The sequence below is a fragment of the Odontomachus brunneus genome, unplaced genomic scaffold (assembly GCF_010583005.1).
Source record: "Odontomachus brunneus isolate Ranch 3 - 2012 unplaced genomic scaffold, Obru_v1 Obru_scaffold_331, whole genome shotgun sequence".
Taxonomy (NCBI): Eukaryota; Metazoa; Arthropoda; class Insecta; order Hymenoptera; family Formicidae; genus Odontomachus; species Odontomachus brunneus.
In genome coordinates, this window is record NW_022639781.1 from 163,232 (window position 1) to 163,478 (window position 247).

Consider the following 247-nt stretch of genomic DNA (forward strand, 5'->3'; position numbering starts at 1 on the left):
GCAGAGTTTATTTTCGAAAAGACACGCGACAGCCATTCGAGATGTTGTTCGAACGTTGAGGTCACTACCACAATATCATCGAAATAAACGAACGCGTGAGGCTCCATTGCGGGACCGATTAATTTATCGAGCAATCGTTGAAAAGTTGCTGGAGCCCCCGATAACCCATACGGCATTCGCGTGAAGTGGTAGTGCCCTTTTCCCGGTACGGAAAATGCGGTAATTTCTCGACTTTCTTTCGCTAACG